Genomic DNA, 6,814 nt, shown 5'->3' with positions numbered 1-6,814 from the left:
GCAACTCATCTCCTGTCCCTCCCACCCCTTAGCTAGCCAAGGCTCAGGCTGGAGGGAGAAGAATTTTCTTATTAGCCAACTGGATATATAGAGTGCCCAAGAAATGCTACCTTAGCTTTGGGAAATGGCTGTCTGCTGGTGTCTGAATGACCAAGTAAGGGTGTGTGTGTGTGTGTGTGTGTGTGTGTGTTGGAATGGGTGTTAGTGTAAGATGGCCAGCGATGGGTGGTGAGGGGAAATAGAAAAGAGAAACTAAATTCCCCCCTAAAAATCTGGGGAAGGGGATTTAATCTAGTGTTTCTGTTGCTGGTGAAGTGACTGTCTTTGGTTGTAGGGGGAAGGGGCCGTTTTTCTTTAGCTACACTGTTGGCCCAGCGAAGCTCTGTGTGTGTGTGTGTGTGTGTGTGTGTGGTGTGTGCATACTGTGTGTACTTGCACCAAGGGGCATTCATAGCAGCAGCATCATAGGCAGCACTGAGCTACAGAGACTGGCACTTGGGAGGAAATGCTGGTTCTGAAAATCGTGCCCGGAGGCCCCCTGCGTCCTGCCCTGCTGTGGGGTTGTCAGAGGCAAGGAAGGCAGAGTGGAGTGATCCTCCCCCTCCAGGTTCTTTGAAAGGAGTGTTTCTATGGGGCCACAGTCCTGGAGGGCATAGGTAACCAACCAGAGGGACCCCAGGTTATGAGGGACCCTCCTGGGAGCAGGCATAGCCCAGGAATTGGAGCTGCTGGCATACCACAAGACCAGCAGATCCCGACGGGAAACACCGTGATCCCTTTAGAAACCTCAGAGGATCTCTGGGGATCCTAGGAACCCTTCTTTCCTTAGTGAAAGGAAAGAAAGTGAATGCCTTCAAAGAAGGAAGGTGGGGGTTTTAGTGTTTCCCTGCACTTGGCATGGGGGTGTGGCCTTCGGAGCCCCATCTGAGGGCTGAGCAGCTGTGGCTGTCCTGTTTGGGGGAACTTGGGTCAGCACTGTCAGCCCTTTTGCATTTCTCTTCGTTGCTCTGGAAGGGCTCTAACTTCCCTTTGGAGAAGGGGTTGCATTTCATGAAGTTTGCCACTAGACTGCACCCTCCTCTACGATAAGAATTCTTCTGCTGGTAGAAAATAATTGTCTTCCTGGTTGGGTTCAGAAGCATCTCACTCTATGCTGTTAACACCCCCAGATCCTGATCTCTCTTCCTACTTACCTACTTGCTGAAAGGCACATTTTAAAATCAAGGCAAAAATTTTAAGTTTTCTTTTGTTTGTATTGCCAGAGGGGCTTTAAGTGTTGGCTGGGAGAGGGAGGAGGAGCTGTGTGTAATGATTAAAAAAAAAAGCAAAAGCAAGCAAGGCTCGTTAGTATTGCTTCTCCTCTGTGTCTAGGGGCTCGGTCAGGTAGGAGGAAAAGTAATATTCCCAACTCTGGTTGGAATATTTGAGGAGTGAGGGAGATCACGTATTATTTTCCCCTTTGTGTCAGGTTCGGACAGGGTGTTGTGTGTGTCCCGGCCCCTGCTCCTATTTCTGCACCGACTCCGCGGCAAAGCCGGCTCTGGGCACACTGGTAGCATTTCAGATGAATGGGGAGATTGTGGTGCTGCTTCCAGAGAAACATGAGTTGCCTAGTTCCAGCCACCCTCTATTCTGAGAGAGACGGCCTCAGTGACACGTCTTTTTGTCTAGCCGACTTCCAGTGGCTGGAAAATAAAATGTGTGAAGACAGGTAAAAGGGAGAGGGGATGATTCACAGAGAAGATGAAAAGGGTAGAGGGAAAGGAAGCCAGAGCTGGTCTGTGGGGTAGGGCGGCAGGGGGCCAGGGAGAGTGAGAGGGGTACTGTCTCTCCATGGAGAAACAGGCTTATGTCGTGAGAGGTTGACAGTTTGCTGATGGGACAGAATCTGCCATCCAAGGGACCCTCAGGTAGGCAGGCTCCCTGGGAGGGCTTAAGAGAGAACTTTCTCGGTAGCCTGGGCTAGTCTATGGCAATTTGGCTCAAAGATGGGCTCCTGGCCGGATGGCTTTGCCCCTAAGAGCTGGTGATTAACATCTGACAGTGGACTGGAAGGTCTGTTCCAGGATACTGGATTATGGGAGATGCCTTGGAGCCTTTCTTGATTCCATTTTCCCCTCCCCTGAGTTCTGAAGCCTTAGACCTGTCACAAGCACCTTTAGAGGATTGCTTTTGGGGAAAAAAAAGTTTGCATCAATGAATTTAGTTTTGTGGTGGGGAGGAGGGGTGGCACATTTATGCCTGCCAGATTCAAATATTAAAAAGCTGGGGTCCCTTTCCTCCTTCTCTGTCAAGAGCTTCCCAATCCTGCTTTCCAGGCAGTATTGATGCCTTTCAACTACATCTTTCTTGGAAAAGTAAGAAGTTAAATATCATTCACTTGTGTCCAGTTCCCCAGAGATCACCTTTTCCCATTCCTTTAAATGATTAACCAAATATCTTAAGAAATGCAACCCAGTAAAAGATTTGTGCTTCTGTATGGACAACTTTTTCAAGGGTACATAGCATTTGTGTTCTATAAAGTTTGAGTCCTTTCCTGTGGTCATTTTTAATGAGTTTCTAGGTGATTTTTGAGTCCAGGGTGATGTCTGATGACTTGGGGAAGCAAGGCTTTTAATGGGACATAAAACATCATGGATTCCTCTGATTAGAGAAGAAAAATGTTAGCTAAGGATTTTGTCTTTATTCACTCCTAGTCATTGCTCTCCCCTCTGTCCTCGACAGATTTGCCTAAACTGTGAGTTATTATTCCTTTTTAAAGGTCCTATGGGATTGACTGGTCCCTTTCCCAAAGGAAAATGCCTTTTCACAGTGGGCGTTTCAATGCTGCTGCTTCATCCTGGTCCAAATCTAAGGTACAGTGACCCTTAAGAAATAAAGTCTCCCCAGTCACCCAGGTCCTGTGCGTTCCCACTCCCCAAGATTAGGGAAATTCAGCAAGATTGAGATCTGTGCAGAAGAGCTAGTTAAGGCAGCTTTGTTGTAGTGATGGGGCTGAAGGCTAGGTGGCAGAATGGATACATCATTTAAAACACGCCTCCTTAGGAGAAGGAAAAGAAGCTGACCCTGGTGGAAGTCTGACAATAGGAATGGGGGCAGGGGAAGCAACAGCACGGATGGACAGTCGTATCAACGACCCTGGGGTGCACTGTCCACCACCCCAGCCTTGGCACCACACTTTGCTGTGATAGCACCAATCCACCTGGAGCGAGGAGATCTTCCAAGTTCCCCCGGCAGCTGTATTCACAATCACTTTTCCTCTGAGCCGAGGACGGGCCAGGTCAGAACTTGATTACTTGGGGTTCATCAAAGGATGCCCTAAAGCTTCTCTGGTGAATAATTAGAAAATAGTCTTCAGCCAAAGTGCAGAGAAATGTCCTTTTGTTTCACATTTTAAAATGTTAATTATGGTGTATTTCCAGGTTTCAAAAAGCAGGGGATAATACAGTAGAGTAGATATCCCCTAGTCACTACGCACATTTACCACCTTAAGATTTTGCCGCCATCTTGTTAAAGGTTATTTATTTATTGTTTTATTTTTAAAGAAATACAATGTTACAGAGAACAGCTCACCCCGGGCAGCAGCCCATGCCACTTTTCCCTCTGCAGAGATAGCCCTCCTCCTGAAATAGTTCCATATCCTTTCTGCACAGTGTTTTTCTAGGTTTTATGAAGTTTCTTAGAACAATTTTGAGGGCAAACCCACGGACTTCTTTTGAGCTCATTTTGTATCCGGGCTTGCTGTGGCGGCCATTGAGCTAGAGGCTAAACAGACTTCAGGCTGTCTTTTGAAGAAGTTGGAGCCAACCTCAGCGCAGAATGATTTATATTTCTATGCAAGCAATATATAAGTTAATCGTTTGAAGAATTTATGTTGGGAATTCCCTGGCGGTCCAGTGGTTAGGGCTCTGCACTTCCACTGCAGGGGCCACAGGCCCTCGGGAAGCTGAGTGGGCAGCCCCCTCTCCCCCCCACCCAGATAATAATGCATATGGAACCAGAAAGATACGCAGAATAGAGAGGGTTTCATGTTTCTGGTTGGAGGGCTCTTGTCTTCTTGGCTCATGGGACCTGGTATGTCCTGACAACATGCAGGGCCAGGGCTGTGTGTGAGTTTTGGGAAAAGGAGATTAACCAGGAAGAGTGAGAGAGTTGGAACATAAAGAAGGTTGAGCACAGAAGAATTGATGCTTTCGAGCTGTGGTGCTGGAGAAGACTCTTAAGAGTTCCTTGGACAGCAAGAAAATCAAACCAGTCAATCCTAAAGGAAATCAAACCTGAATATTCATTGGAAGGACTGATGCTGAAGCTGAAGCTCCAATACTTTGGCCACCTGATGCAAACAGCCAACTCATTGGGAAAGATCCTGATTCTGGGGAAGATTGAAGGCAGGAGGAGAAGGGGACAACAGAGGATGAGATGGTTGGATGGCAACATCGACTCAATGGACATTAGCTTGAGCAAGCTCTGGGAGATGGTGAAGTACAGGGTAGCCTGGTGTACTGTAGTCCATGGGGTCTTGGACCGGACTTAGTGACTGAACAGGAAACGTGATCCTTTGAGTCAGCAGACAGTGTGGATAGACCCACGTCTCAGAGGGATACAGATGGACTGATTAGGGAAGATGGAATGACATGGGATAGGAGGCAAGTGAAAGTGTTACCTGCTTGAAGCAGGTTTGATGTAATGCTTTTGCATCGTGAAAAGGTCAAATAAAGTAACAGTGTGTGATTGGAATAGGTTTCATCACAGTGCAAGAAGGAGAATCGGTAAGAGCTAGTTTACCACCAAGTAGCCCATAGGGCACATTTGTGTGAATTAGGAAAAGATGCCCTTCCCCAAGATGTTAGTACCTTACTTCTATTTGTCAGAAAAGTGTTATAACATACCCATTTTGTTAGGGAAAATCAACTCTCCTTCCCTTCCAGTAAAGTGTCATGATGAATGTATGTATCTACGCTGTCTGCTGTGTGATACATGCCCCTTAGGTGGGGCTCTTATTGTGCAGCGCACAGTCTGTATAGCTGTATGTGATGGTCCAATTTGGAAGAGTTGAGCCTGGTTTCCAAACCATCAGGAAGCACTGCTCTTCTACTAGTGTGGGAAGGATGGGTCCAGCGACATGACTTGGCTTGATCCCTTCCTAGGGTTGAGGGGTGGGCGAGAACCCCTTCAAGGCAGCTGATTCAGCTGGGCCACTACACCTTTGTGCCATTTCTCAGAGAAACCATGTGTTTCTGTGCCCCCATGGCTTTGCACAACTGTCCCTTCTGACAAGAATGCCTTTCCCTCTCTGTGCTGCCTGGTGAAATACTAATCATCATGAAAGACTCATATGAAACCATGTCTACGTTGGAAGGTTTCTCTGACTCCCGTGTGTGATTTTCCAAGAGCACCTAGCTGAGTAGCAGTGTTTATCCCATGTGGTCCTCTGTGTCCTCATCAATAAAATGGGGGAATAATATTGCCTACCCCTTAGGGTTGTTGTGGGCCTTGAATGAGGCTATCTACATGAACCAAGTGGAGCTAGTGGGAAAGAACTTGCCTTCCATTGCATGAGACAAAAGAGACTCTAGTTCGATCCGTGAGTTGGGAAGATCCCCTGGAGGAGGGCATGGAAACCTACTGCATTATTCTTGCCTGGAGAATCCCATGGACAGAGGAGCCTGGCAGACTATAGTCCATAGGGTTACAAAGAGTCGGACACGACTGTAGTGACTTAGCATGCATATGAACCTCATTAGCACTTAAGATTACCTGTTGTACCCTTATCTTCCCATTAGACTAAATGTTTTGAAGGACCCAAGGTCTTACTCATCCTGATATCATATTTCCACTTCTTCTTTCCCTGCCTCTTGGCTGTGAGTTCCTAGTACGGTTCCTGGAGCAGGGAGCACTTCATAAATTATTTTTGAATGAAAAACATTTACTACCCCCTAATTATCCCAACATCTTCCTAAATGAGCTTTATCTCTTTATCATTCTGGCTGTTTTAAAATTCATGTTGATGTATTTCTACTTTGTAACTTTATATACTGATTTGGTCAACCTTTGTGTTTCAAATGTGAGTAATTTATGAACTCTTTAAAAATTATAATAAATTCCAATATACTCCTATTGTTGGGCTTAAACTATGTTAATTGTAGTGTAACCTGAACATGTCGAAACATATTAAGGTATGGGCTCCATACACTTATCTCATTGTAAACTCCAACAAATATGTAAATAAACTCAATCAAAACTATAAACCCAACAAAACCCAAAATGACAACATTAGTTTAGTGTGTTGGTTGATGTTTGGTTGATGTTTTGCTGGAAATAAATCACTGTTCATGTTGTGATTATGGTTTAACTGTTATGGTGCAGAGTTTTTGAGCTTGGCATGCACATGTTTGATGTCCTGTCTGATAATTTAAGTCTCCCACTATTTTTTTTTTTTTAAGCCATAGTGGAGTCATGGCTTAGATAGTGGTTAAAGTCAGCTTGACATACAAAAACTGAGTATAAGCAAAATTTCCCAGGAAAACCCCTTAAATCATTTGAAAAACAAAACAATACTGCAAAACCTTTACTTTTATAACGGTCTCAGCATACCCAGCCTTTGCTCAGCTCCTATGGGTTGTCTCAGGATCAAATCCATACCTACTCTTTGGCCCATTAGCACATGAGAATCACAATGAAGTTAAATGACTTCTACACCTTTGAAAAATGAAAGATGTCTTCTATAGCTGGACACAAGGCTGAGGTAAGGAACTTGCACACAACTGGGTGGTGAGCTTTGGAGAAAAAGCTCCAAGTAAATAACATGAATAGC

Source organism: Capra hircus, chromosome 2 (genome assembly GCF_001704415.2).
Source record: "Capra hircus breed San Clemente chromosome 2, ASM170441v1, whole genome shotgun sequence".
Classification (NCBI taxonomy): Eukaryota; Metazoa; Chordata; class Mammalia; order Artiodactyla; family Bovidae; genus Capra; species Capra hircus.
This window is presented reverse-complemented; position numbering follows the sequence as displayed.